This window comes from Euprymna scolopes, chromosome 8 (genome assembly GCF_053919585.1).
Source record: "Euprymna scolopes isolate OS-2025 chromosome 8, ASM5391958v1, whole genome shotgun sequence".
In the NCBI taxonomy this organism is placed as follows: Eukaryota; Metazoa; Mollusca; class Cephalopoda; order Sepiida; family Sepiolidae; genus Euprymna; species Euprymna scolopes.
The window spans coordinates 122,015,475-122,029,757 of NC_136489.1; positions in this window are offsets into that span (position 1 = coordinate 122,015,475).

Consider the following 14,283-nt stretch of genomic DNA (forward strand, 5'->3'; position numbering starts at 1 on the left):
TTTTTCGGAATTGTTCCTAGTGCTCCTACTATTATAGGTATCATCACACAGATCATCATAAAAGATTACACACTGACAACAATCTATGGTATCCAGTACTCTCCACCTCCTTTGATAACCTTTGCAAATAAATTTGCGTTAGCGCAACAACCGTTTACCATTGATGTCTTGCTAGCAATGGTCATTTGCCTTTATGAGAATTTGGATGGGAACAAACCTCCCCAAAACGCAGCCCACTTCGTATTCATCCAGTGGATGTCTGGTAAGTGCTTTCTCTTCTCTGTCTTTCCATCCTTCTTGACCCGTCATGAATATTTGGTGTGGTGTCAGTTGCTGTCGGCACTACAATTTATTATTATTATTATTATTATTATTATTATTATTATTATTATTTCCTTGTAGTTCTCACACAGGTCATTATAAGAAATAATTCAATGATAATAACCGATGGTATTTCTTGGAGTTAGACTTTGTGTTATTGCCACATTCGTTTACCACTGATTTCTTGCTGGCAACATTCATTAGTCTTTGCTGGAATTTGGGTGCAATAAGCCTCCCTAAGGTCCTAGAACTTTATGCACTCATTGAGTGGAGGTCTGGTTAGTGCTTTTTCTCCTCGATCCTTCTATACTTCTAGACCCTTCGCACTTATTTTATTAGGTATCAGCCGAACTGATTTTTTTTTTCTCACACATGTCATTATCAGAGATTACTCATTGATAATACCTGGTGGTGTTCCCTGGAGCCTGTGTGACAACAAGTCTCCTCAGATTTCCACTGTCCTCTACCTCTTTCCATAACCTTTGCAAATGATATTGTATTATCTCAACTGCTGCTTACCACTGATTGCATGCAGGCAATGCACATTGGTCTTCTCTGGAATTTGGATGGCAGAGCCTTTCCAAGTTCACTTATCCGGTGGCTGCCTGGATTTTTCTTTCCTTCCTTATTTCTTTTCATTATTCTTGACAGTTTACAAATATTTTGTGTGGTATCAGTCCTAGCTGATTTCTCTCCTTTTTTTAAGGGAGAGGCACAGTTTATGAGACTATAACACTTCTTCTTGGTCTTCTGGTTCTTGTTCTATTTACTACTACTACTACTACTACTACTACTACTACTACTACTACTACTACTACTACTACTATTTTCTCGAGATGCATTACATTTAAACATGTTTTATAGATATTACTATGTTAAAAGCATGTAAGGAAAGCTAATAGCTTTTATTTGTTCAGTAAGAGTTATTTCCTATAGATAATTTTGTCCTTTAAGGTCATTATTTAAAAATGTCTATATATCGTCGCATTGCCTGATTGGATTAATTAATTTTTAAAAATAAATAATTATAGGAAAGTACTGTTGCGTTTCAGCCTTTTGCCATACATGCAGAAAAACAAGTTCCCGTAATTATTACGAAAATGCATAAAAGTTCGCAATTATTTCTTGTAAATTGCTAGCTACTTGTTTGTGTACTCTCAAATCACGTGATCATAGTGCTTGCTACCTGAAAACAAACCACCTTATTTGCACTTTTGAAAAGCCCTAAATCAACCCGAAACTGATGGAAGACAGAAAAGGTTTATTCAGTTTGATCTTTGTTCCAAATCACTGTCCTCTGGAGTGGGAGGAGACAAGGAGAAAAACTATTACTGTTTAATCATATCTTGCCAGCGCATCTCAATATCCCATGTTCATGTGATGAGTACTTCCAAGAGACTCAGTGTTTCTCTCTCTTTCTCTCTCTCTCTTTCTTTCTTTCTCTTTCACTTTTTATGAAATATAACTGTGATATTTTCGACATTGCCTCTTGCCATCTAGTGTTAAGTAGTAAAACAAAAGAGAGAAAAAGAAATATAAGTAAAAACGAGAAGAAATAAGTTAATTGAGAACAAAGATATAGGAAATGTGTTTATCGGCAGAACAATGGAGAGAAAGTTGTTCACTGGAGTAGATATAAAAGAAAGCTGAGAAAGAGTTGTGAACCAGTGTGCGGCGTTAAATGAGGGGAAAAAAGGATCTGATATATATTTAGAGTTAGTTTTAGGATTGGCAAGAAGTTTTATCGCAGACTTCACCACAGAGTTGAGGACAGCATTCGGTTAACAACAGTAGCCAGTTGGATTGAGTTAAAAACAGTTGTGAATTTGACATATTGAAAGGCAGATTGTAGCTCAGAGTAGATTGAGATGAGCTGGCATCAAATGAAGAACATGGCAGAAGACCTAGACAGGAAACTTTTCATGTAGAGGGTCGATGGTGTCACACACACACACACACACACACACACACACACACACACACACACACACAGAGTAGAACTCATGATTACAGAAAGTGTCGGAGTTTGTATTTTGCTTTGCACTTTTTTTTTATAAGTTGGTCACCACTTATCAAGGCCCGGAAGCCACCCAGGAATAAGGGTTATATTTTATTTTGCTTTAATTTTATACTTGTGAATAATACACACACCCTTGACGCCTGGCAATGTGAGAGACGACAACATGGCCAGAGGAGAAAGAGAAGGAATCCACTACACACAACATTATGGTTAGCGATCAGTGTTGAGCAGGGGGCAACGTCATATCTCTTTCTATTAATTTCCATTGTATTAATCCTAGTGCAGTATTATTTATTAGCTTAAGACAGACAATAAATGTTTTATATAATACTAGCAGGCCGTAAAACTAGCCCAGTCGTAAAATACGTGTATGAATACTATTCAGATTATGCAGATTTTGTGCTTATTATTATTAAATCTTCTACTAATTGTTATATTATACCCAATGTAGTAAATAAAGAAACAAGAAACGGAAAGAAACTGAGACATTTATTGTAATTAAAAAAAATACTCGAGTTGAGATCGAAACAAAATCTAAAGACAGTGAGTCAAGTATGATAACGATTAGGCCAGCTTGCCACGATCTTTAAAAAGTGTTCTCAAACTTATTCATTCTTTACATATGAAAGCTGTCACGTGAATGATTCGCGCATGCGCAGTCGTGAAACAGTTGATGAGCAGATAAAAATCCGATGACCCCCAAAGTACTAATTTTTCAATTTTGACCCCTTAGCAGCCTTTTTTTTTTTTTTATATAGGTGAAAACTGATTAGAAGTTTTCCACATCTCTGAATATCCTCTATAAGAATTCCAAGTTTGTAAATCGAAAATTCGTTGAGTATATAGGTTGAGAGTTGTCCTCACACACACACACACACAGTCTCTCTTTATAGATACATAGATTAAATTACATATCAAGTTTGGCCATTGAACTTTATTTTTTGTGCATTTAAAATGACATGCCTCTCATATTAAACAAAGGAAGCAATTTGTCAATATTTTTAAGAAGCCATCTTGGTTTAAATCATCAGAATGCCAACTAGCCATCCATACTTCTTTTGCTTAAACATTCCCCAACTGAGTAGAAACAATAGATAATTGAATTTATATTGATCGAGTTCAAAATATAAGAATTGCATTAACGCGTTTACTGCAAAGAATTAATGAACATTTAGCCTTTGTTTTCTTAGCAGAAATACTTCATTAAAAGAAGCAATATACAATCTGCTACTTCAGTTTGTCATTATCAAAAGCTAATAATCAGTAATAATTAATATGTAAGTTTTTTTTCTCCTTTTCTTATTTCCACTAATTATTTTTAATAGGAAGCCCTTTTATTAATTACTAGCGGGGGTACCCGGCGTTGCTCGGGTGTGTTGCGGTTGTGTAGTAAGGGTGGGAATAAAAAGCAGCCCGGTGGGGGTGGGGGAAGAAATAACAGGGTGGAGAGAGGTGTCAGAGAAGGAAGAGGTAGCAGGCTGGAACCCGTAACATGCAAGAGGAAAAGAAGGTGAGGTTATATATATATATATATATATATATATATATATATATATAAAAGTCGTAGTAGGCAGGCAGGCTCAAACCCGTAACGTGAAGGAGGGAAAGAAGGTGAAAAAAAAAACGTAACGCATAAGCCAATGTCGCCATCATGCAAGCAGAAGTTACCCGCGTCGAATTTAATCATAGTCAATCGAACGTACGATGATTTAAATGCTTTGCCACTTTTTCGAACATTTTTGCCATATACGAAAAAGCCAAACAAACACCCGAGACGACACCAAGGTGGGAATTTTGTTTAACTTGATTAAAAAAACGATAGAGACAGTGTCCGTTTGCAAATCTGAGATATTACGATTTGGGAAGTATGTGAAAACTTCTCATAGAATCTAACCGATGCGAGAACCCTGATGCAAAAAGCCTTGCGCCCATTTTGCCTTTCATATATTAGATTATTATTATTATTATTATTATTATTAGTAGTAGTAGTAGTAGTAGTAGTAGTAGTAGTAGTAGTAGTGGTAGTAGTTCTCACACAGGCCATGATCAGAGATTACTCACTGATAATAACTGGTGGCATTCTTTGGAAGTCTCGGTGATAACCAGTCTCCCCAGATTCCCAGTACTCTCCATCTCTTTTGATAACGTTTGCAAATGACTTTGCATTATCGCAACAGTTGCTTGTCGTTGACTTCTAGCTGGCAACGACCATTGGAATTTTGGTCGTTCCCACCAAGGTTCCAGTACTCGTCGCACTCATCCACTGGAGATCCGGTTAGTACTTTACCTTTACCTCTTCGATCCTTTCAACCTCCTTGGCCCTTTCATTTTGTGTGATATCTTTATGGAGAGGGTGGGGTTGCAGTTCATAAGATTTCTTACAATTTAAGTTTTTGTGGTTCTATATGGTGTCCCTTCCAAATTTTGTTGCAGTTTTCATGTGGCTGGTTAGTGTTTGCAATTTATGTGGACTAGTTTCCGCAGTCGAGGATTTTCCTGAAGATTTCAGCTGTTTTCAACAGTACTGTCTGCTGTATAATCTCAGTCTTTCCCTTGATTCTAATTTCTCCAATATTTTTTTTTTCAAATTTTTCGAGACTGTTTTTAGTGCTCGTGCAATTGTTTGTAAGATATTGACTTTATTCATTAATTTAATTTTATTATTATTATTATTATTATTATTATTATTATTATTATTATTTAATAACCTATTCATAAAAAGAGCTTAATAGTTAAAATATGTAGGTTAAAGATAGCTTTCAATGAATGATTTCCACTTATTAACAGTATTAATACAGCCTTTATGACCTGAATTATAATGTACATGATTAAAAAAATATTTATTGTTAATTTTAGTTAGTTTAAAGTGTAATGATACTATGATTGTCTTTAAACTGTAAAAAATTATGAAGTTCAATATTTAAACTATCACTGAGAATTTTTTGCATTTCAAAAACAGACATTGATTATTATTTATAGTGCTTGGAAAAAGTGTGTTTAGGATAACAAACAAAATCCTTCACTCTTAGACAGATTGCAGCATACTGAATGTAAGCAACGGACAGTTGTAATCTAGACGTATCTGGCATCTGCCCAGATACTGAACAAATACGTACAAAGCGTGTTTGAATTAATTCCTTCTTTATTTATGCCGCTATAGTCATTTATTTACGACTGAACGAATTAGTTCAACCATGTCATAAAAGGTTAAAATAATTATCATTTAATAAAATTTTATAAAAAAAAATTTACAAGTTAAAATATGTAGGTTGGACACAGTAAGCGAATTATTTTAATATCAACCCGATTAAAATATTTTTTATAAAAAGAGACTTAGTAGTTAAAATAAATAGTTTAAATATAGTAGTAAGCGAATTAAACTATTCAGCCAACTATCTCATTAAAATAGTATTATTAAATAATTTATTACTAAACATGTTTTAATTATTAGAAAATGTAGTTCATTATTCGCCATAAGTTATCGTAACTTGTGGACGCCATTAAAAATTATTCTTACTTGGAGTCGTCTGATATCAATAAATGTAAATTACAATATAACATTTTATCTCTTTGGACTATTTTCATTATCAATATAATTTCTCTCTATATTATTGTAAAAGTGGATGAAAAGAACAGAATCACCGAAAACCAAGAATGCTATTGTGTTTTGTTCACATGCTTAGCACAGTCTAGCTTTTTGTATTTACATTTTTTTCCACAGCTTTCAAATCATAAATTGTCTCTACAATTTTTGTAATTGACTCGAGGTTTTTTCGTCTGTACTCGTAACTGACTTCGTAAGTAGTGAAATCCTCTGAATGCCTCTTCCTTAGCAAGTGCCATATTTTCTAACAAAACAAAAAAAACGGTTAAGAGAAAACGTGGAGTGCGGAGAGAGGAATCCATACGCGAAACAATAATTAAATTAAGTTAAAGAGGCTCCCTGACAACGCCGAGTAGATAGAGCTCGTTTGTAATAAAGTACACTCTGCAGTTTATCTCCGACCTTTATTTTTTTTTATAGATACAACGAAGATGGAATGAACTAATAAAATTGCAAGTTAATGTAAGAGAGACTAAGTAAATCCGATATTTATGTACGTGTGTTTGCTATTCTTTTGTGAGCAGCTGATTCCACTTTTAACATAACAAGAGAGAAATCAATAAATGTGTTCGTATGCTTGTGCATATCAATAAATACCTTTCGTGCACTATAATTACAGCTTGCCTGTACGCATATGTATTTTAAATGAGCTATGCTTAAATGTATCTATAATGCACGTAAGCATATGCTTCTACGCTATAGAACTATGAATATTTTTGTTTTGTTTTATTTTACTTCAGTCGAAGTTCTCAGAAATCAATGGGACCCACTACCTGAGGCTAACACTTGAACTCTATATAAGATACATAGATATTCGAATGTTCCTTTTAATTTCTCTATCTCTCAAGCACTGAGTTAGTAACGAAATTGGAAACATCATTTTCCTCTCCCCAATTAACCATTTTCATATGTTGTAGTATATCTTTCGTTTTGGTCTCGAACAAGAATTTATCTAGTCTGGTGGAGCATCCAGCTTTGTGCTATTACTTGAGGTAACCTCACTTGGAGAAGGTGCACCGTTCTTCATAAAAGCTAATGTGGGTTAGCCATAAAAAGGAGATCTTATTTGGGCAGCGAATACTATGTGATTTTGAATATTTGGTCAGGGTTTACTTCTGGGGAAAGGTATCCTTATACCAGGTTGTTCTGACAACCCCTTGTACAGAGAACCTTAGATGCTCGAGGATAGTGTCTAGTAGGCATTCAAGTTCTCTCCAGTAGGCATACTGGATTCCAGGACAAGAATTCATCGAATCTAGTGGAGTATCCATCTTCGTGCTGTTACTTGAAGTAACATCGCTTGAAGAAGGTGCACCATTCCTCGTAAAAGCTAATGTGGGTTGGCCATAAAAAGGAGATCTTATTTGAACCATGAATACAATGTGATTTTGAATATTTGGTCAGGGTTTACTTCTAGGGAAAAATATCCTCATGCCAGGTTGTTCTGACAAACCTCTGTACAGAGAGATGTTAGACACTCGAGGATAATGTCTAGTAGGCATTCAAGTTCTCTCCTATAGATATGTGTATAATGCACATGTGCCCATGAAGGATGCACACACACACACACACACACACACACACACACACACACACACACACACACACACACACACACACACACACACGCGCGCGCGCGCGCATGTATGTGTATAATGATAAAAATAAAAATAATCATTCAACAATTTTTAATTTTTATTGTATTTTATCTGATTTCTTCTCCATTATTATTTACTCACTAGTGAATAGTTACACAGGGCATCATAAAATCACTAGTGAATAGTTGCATCATAAAATATTTATCTTTGAAAACGACCTGTGGTGGTCTGTGGAATTTGAGTGACAAACAGTTTCCCGCAATTTCCAGTATTCTCCATGCCTTTCAGTAACCATTGCAGATGGATTTGCGTTATCATGACAGCCGATTACCATTGATTTCTGGTCTGGCTAGTGCTTTCTCTCCTCGGTCTTTCGATCCTCCTTGACTCACTTCACTTATTAGGTGTGGCGTCAGTTTTTAGTGACACACAAAAAATATTCTTCTTCTTCTTCTTCTTCTTCTTCTTCTTCTTCTTCTTCCTATTATTATTATTATTATTATTATTATTATTATTATTATTATTATTATTATTATTATCATTATTATTATTATTGGCTCACAAGGAGCTTTCAAAAAGGTCTTCAGAGATCTTTCCCTGAAAACAGTCTGTGGTGTTCCGTAGAAGCCGAGTGACAACAAGTCTCTCCAGGTTTCCAGTACTCTCCACCTCTTTCGATAACATTTGCAAATAAATCTTGGATTATCGCAACAGCTGCTTATTATTATTATTATTATTATTATTATTATTATTATTATTATTATTATTATTATTATTATTATTATGATTATTATTATTATTATTTTATTTTTCTATACTAGATTATTTATTGCCCTCGCCCGAAAGGGCCAGGGCACAAAATGTGTTCTACTAGTTCTGTCTATCTAATCTAATAGGTGCATTAATATTGTTCATAATTGTTCGTCTCTTAAATTTCTCTTGTTTAAATTTTTATCTCGATTTTTCCCGTTATGTACTGAATATTTGTTAACGAAACAGATAAGAAATCTGTTCCATATTTCATTCTAAATACTTATCCATTACAGAATTTAAAAATTGTGCGTGGAAGAAAGTTATTTAAAAGTTTTTGTTTTGTAAATTTAAGATATTTTTATTTTCAAGACCTTGCATAGAATGAGATGGTTGCTTAGCGGCAGTAGGAGGAGAAATACAGATGAAGAGAGAGGGAGTAAGAAACGCACACACACACACACACACACACACACACACACACACACACACACACATATATATATATATATATATATATATATATACACGCACACAGGATTTCCATAAAGTTCATGTGCATAAAATTAATGATAATTTTATTTGCATACGCGATAAAAAAATAATTGTAAATAAAAATGCAAATAAAGTTCTGTTTTTTAATGCACACGTACTTTATGGTACGATATATATATATATAGTAAGTTATGAAAATATATATGACAATCAAGCTACATAGAATATTCCACGTTTCATTCTCGTGAGAATTCCTCAGGCTAACAGATTCTCATGAGAATGAAACGTGGAATATTCTGTGTAGCTTAATTGCCATATATATTTTCATAACTTACTACCTAGCTCTACCTATGTATTGAGCACTGGTGAAGAAAATAATGAGAATATAATGTATAAAATTGGAAGCCAACAAACCGAAAGTCCAAGACTCGAGTTTCGCCCTCATTTGGGATCATCAGTTAGTGGAAGGTCATTAAGCCATGGTGACAAATGCGTATTTAAAAATAAGATATAAGACTAGATTGCCAGTTTGACACCTTGTGGCACTCGAAATGGTCCAATTAGTAGAGCACAAATTATTCCAGCCCAAAACATGACACCTTCACCTCCCTGTTGACAACGGAATCGATAAGGGGTAGGGAATCCAAGATGACCCCAACCCATCTGGTCCATCAAGGGTTGTACTGGCCTCATCGGTGAAAAGAACATTTTCAAAGCTGCCAAACAAATTAGCTCATTATACAAGATAGAGCAAAAAACAAAAAAATGTAAGATTTATAGTTATATTTTGTGGAGAAAAAATATTGTATTTTTAGACAAAAAATTTATTGTTTGAAATAAATTTAACAGAATTTAACTATAAATTATATGTGTGTGTGCGCACGCGCGTGTGGGGGATAGATACAGATATTTAGATATAATATAGATATATACGTGCGTATAACATGTGTAATTGGAGAATAATTCAATGCGTAAGTTCTAACAGAGAGAAAGAATGTAGCATGATACAGTTTGAAGCTGAGACATCCACCCACATATATTATATGTGAATTGATCAATATACATATTTTAAGCCAAGCGAGGAGATGATGTCGAAAAATAAATGCTTCTTTAATCATTAGTCGAGATAGGCGCACACACAGATACATGGGCACACACACACATCTGTATCAGTGTACACTTTTGTGTGCAATACGTGTTTCTCTTTTCATTCTGCATATATTTTCTTTCCTTCTCTCAGGTGTATTCTTTTTTTTCCTTTTTTCTTTTTTTGCTGCAGATCGCTAATGTTACCTGATTCAGTTTTGTATTGTTTTCACTGAATTGGTAACAGCTTTTGATATGAAAAAGGTATACACAGTCTGACGAAATGTCATATTAATTAAATAAAGCTTTTGCAGTATTTACACACACACACACACACACACACACACACACACACACACACACACACACACACACACACACACACACACACATATATATATACATATGTATGTGTATGTATAATTCCTGAAATCATATTCCATACACACGCACACATACATATATATACATATGTATATACATATATGTATGCATGTATATGTATATACATATATATACATATATATAAATATATATATACACACATATATATACATATATATATACACACATATATATATGCATATATATATAATAAGTTATGAAAATATATATATGGCAATTAAGCTACTCAGATTATTCTGCGTTTCTTCCTCGTGAGAATTCGTCAGACTTTATATATATATATATATATATATATATATATATATATATATATATATATATAATAAAAATTACAATTAAATTTACCAAAATGATCCAAGATGGTAAAATTAAAGTATATTATAAATATTAAAGAATTAATATTTATAAAGTTATCTCAGCCAGATGTAAAAGCTCAATAAAACCAAATAGGAGATAGAGCTTATAATACGAGCAAACAGTTAATTAAACATGTTAAAACACTTTGAAATGAGTTACAAACATCTATCTAGTGTTTCCTTTTCAGATTAAATATGTTTTTAACTCATTTAAAGTGTTTTTTAACGTGTTTTATTAACTGTTTGCTCCTATATATATATATATATATATATATATATATATATATATATATATATATATATTACTTCATTTAATCATATAAATTAAAATATGAAGATATAATTTTGCGTAAATTAATTCAGTATTCACTTCAACAGTGTTCAATACCTAGGTAGAGCTAAGTTATGAAAATATATATGGCAATAATGCTACACAGAATATTCCGCGTTTCATTCTCATGAGGATTCGTCAAGTATATGTATATACGAGCTGCCTCCAATCAGTTTCCAGACTGTTTTCGTGTGGACATTTTTATTGGTAATAAACACATGAAACTCTAGTTCCCTTCTGAATAATCTCCTCTCGCTTTAATGCACTTGTTGTACCGTTCTAGCAACCTCCGGAAGGCCCCATGGAAGTCCTCTTGTGTGAGCATGTCAATGACCCTCGTCCCAGCCTCTTTCATCTCTTTAATTGTCTCATAACAACTCCTTCTAAGGTTTTCCTTGAGCTTAGGGAATAACCAAAAGTCACAGGGAGCAAGGTCTGGACTATAGGGAGGGTGAGGAACTGTCTTGATGCCCATCTTAATCAAATAGTTTGTGACAAAGATGAAGTTGTAGACTGCAGTTATAGAAAAAAAATTTCTGCAAATCTCTTGCATCTTCAGTTCTTCACGAATAATTGTGTGTACACTTCCCACACTGGCATAAAACTGTGGAATTATTGTCCCTATAGACCCACGACGGTTTTTATCTATGAAATTCTTTATTTGGCCAATCAACTCTGGTGTTCTGACTTCCATACTCCTCCCAAACATCTCATAATCCCTCACACACTCCCTACCTTAAATCTCTTATGCCACTCAAAAACTGATTTATCAAAGCAGTCTGAAACATTCAATACGTTTCTGTGGCATTTTGTTCATGTTTAAGACAGAATTTTATTGCATATCGTTCTTCTAAAATGTCTTCACGTCCAGATAACATTTCTGAAATTCACCAGCTGTGACAATCAGGCTTTAGTAGGGTGTAATTCAATTCCTGCTGTAGCTGTTCATTTGAACATGAAATCATAAAACATAATTATCCAGTCATTTCATAAGATGTATAGCGATAACGTACTAAATTATCAAGAGACTACGACGATTTTGAATGCCTGTCCAAAAAAGTCTAGAAACTTATTGAAGCACGTCTTATTCGTAGAAAATATATATATAGAAAGAGACCAGCAGTGTCGTAATAAATATTGTATCTTCAGCTCTCACATCCAAGATCGAGCACTTCATTGCATTTTTTTCATCGCCACCTGACACGCTATATATATATATATATATATATATATATATATATATATATATATATATATATATATATATACATTCAAAATATATGCTTGCGTGTATAAGAATATGTATACACATATTTTGAATATATATATATATACACATACATATGCAAAATATATGTATACATATTTCTATACACACAAGCATATAAATCTATACATATATACGTATATCTGTGTGTGTGTGTGTGTGTGTGTGTGTGTGTGTGTGTGTGTGTGTGTGTGTGTGAAAATGGAATGAAGTTAATATTATCAAATACTAGCATTTCAGCCCGGCGTTGCCCGGGTGTTTGGAGGTGTATGCTGAGCAAAAAAAAAAAAGAGTAAATTTTTTTTTTAACTTGACCTCTATTATGACCCCTTAAAATTTATAGTTTCGGGCTCAAATCACTTTATTAAGTTAGATCCAGGTTCAAGGAACCTATATCTAAAATTTCAAGTGTCTAGACACAAAATTTTCGGAGGAGTTTGGTAGAGTTCTCAAAGGTCAAATCGTTGAAATTTGACCCCTTAACAGCCAAATTTCTGGCTGACACCCGTCACATCGATTTTCCCAAATCTCAGTACCCGGTATTTCAAATTTCGAGTCTATAGACTAAAAATTGACAGAGTTATTGCGTAGGGAAATGTACACAGACAGACAGACACGTTCACTTTTATAGATATATAGATATATCGTTAAAATATATTGTGCAAAAACAAAGAATACAAGATAGAATGAATTATTTCTATCTCGCATTCTTTGTTTTTGAGCAATTAGTTTTGTAATGTTAATTGATTTTATGTCCATGCTTTTCGCACACACACACACACACACACACACACATATATATATATATATATATATATATATATATATATATATATATATATAAAGAGAGAGAGAGAGAGGGGAGAGATTTAAAAAGAAACAAATCAAATTATGTGTTCATCAACGTTTCGTCTTTATTGTAAGACTTCTTATGGATGAATGAAATTAAGAAAATAAAATATCAGTACAATATTTGAAAATACATTTTTGTTGTAATGAAATTTTACAAACATTGTACTGATATTTTATTTCCTTAATTTCATTCATCCAGAAGAAGTCTTACAATAAAGACGAAACGTTGATGAAGACACAACTGGGTTTGCTCCTTTTTATCTCTCTATCTCATCCGACATCAGAATGCCATTTCCATTATTCCCATCATTATATATATATATATATATATATATATATATATATATATATATATGATCTGAAGGTCTGAAGAAAGCTAAGTAAGAAGTTACTAGAAATCATGTGTTGCTTATTCTTATGCCTTCATCTTTTTTTCTACATCTTTTTTTGTTTCTACATCTTTTTTCTACTACTAATATTGGTCACACTTTATTTACTTGTAAATATAGCAACTTATACTGTACATTAATTACTCTCTCCTCTCTCTCTCTCGCTATCTCTCTCTCTCTCTCTTTATATATATATATATATATATATATATATATGTATATGTATATATATATATATATGTATATATATATACTTGTTTATTGTCATATAAACATGCTCACATCCCGCTGCTACAAACAGCCACTTGTTTCAATCAAACAACAGATATCATCAGGCAGCGACTTGACTATTCAATTGTTCATTGAACATTTGAATAGTCAAGTCGCTGCCTGATGATATCTGTTGTTTGATTGAAACAAGTGGCTGTTTGTAGCAGCGTGATGTGAGCATGTTTATATAACAATAAACAAGTATTATCAGCTCTTTTTATTGAGCACTATCTAACAACCTAGTTGAATTCACTAGTCCATTACTTTTGAATAAAAAAACCGAGTATATATATATATATATATATATATATATATATATATATATATATATATATATATATAAAGACTAGCTGTACGCGGTAACGCGTTACTGTGGCTCAGTTTTTTAAATAGAACACAAATAAAAAACAAAAATAAGGCAAAATATAGTTTTTATTATGTATATGGTCTCGATACTTGTGGATACACAACATTTTTAGACTTGTTAATGTTATCGCAAACGACAGCGAATTGTTAAGTTCAATATCTTAAATAAAAAT